Source organism: Anabrus simplex, chromosome 3 (genome assembly GCF_040414725.1).
Source record: "Anabrus simplex isolate iqAnaSimp1 chromosome 3, ASM4041472v1, whole genome shotgun sequence".
In the NCBI taxonomy this organism is placed as follows: Eukaryota; Metazoa; Arthropoda; class Insecta; order Orthoptera; family Tettigoniidae; genus Anabrus; species Anabrus simplex.
The window spans coordinates 376,585,251-376,586,224 of NC_090267.1; positions in this window are offsets into that span (position 1 = coordinate 376,585,251).

Genomic DNA, 974 nt, shown 5'->3' on the forward strand with positions numbered 1-974 from the left:
CACAGTTTAAATTGAAATACTTATAAGGATTTTGTAAATTTGGTATCGAAACACTTATGGCCAGTTTCACCAAGCTTCATTTATGAATTTGAGGACTGTTTAACCTTGATGATTCATTTATCGTTTTTTTTTCTTTTTCTTTTTTTCTTTTCTTCAATGTCTGTTCCCTCCGACGATCGTCAGACGCCCCGATTTTAAATCAAACATCTGTCGCTATATTAGGGTAGTTTCTTAAGCAACTGGTTCCTTGAGACCCCTGTATGTGAATTTTTTCAAGGTGATTAAGCTCATTCGGTTATTCGGGATTTTCGTATGATAAACAACTTCCCTGGAGTAATAGGCGCGATCAACTGCACACACATACCTATACTGTCTCCTAGTGGGCATAATGCAGAAATTTTCCGCAACTTAAAGTCCCTTTCCACAATTAATGTACAGACTGTGTGTGATACTAATTTACTGATGAGGATTATTTTTGTCATCATCATCATCTGTTTACCCTCCAGGTTCGGTTTTTCCCTCGGACTCAGCGAGGGATCCCACCTCTACCGCCTCAAGGGCAGTGTCCTGGAGCTTCAGACTCTTGGTCGTGGGATACAACTGGGGAGTATGACCAGTACCTCGCCCAGGCGGCCTCACCTGCTATGGTGAACAGGGGCCTTGTAGGGGGATGGGAAGATTGGAAGGGATAGGCAAGGACGAGGGAAGGAAGCGGCCGTGGCCTTAAGTTAGGTACCATCCCGGCATTCGCCTGGAGGAGAAGTGGGAAACCACGGAAAACCACTTCGAGGATGGCTGAGGTGGGAATCGAACCCACCTCTACTCAGTTGACCTCCCGAGGCTGAGTGGACCCCGTTCCAGCCCTCGTACCACTTTTCAAATTTCGTGGCAGAGCCGGGAATCGAACCCGGACCTCCGGGGGTGGCAGCTAATCACGCTAACCACTACACCACAGAGGCGGCATTATTTTTGTT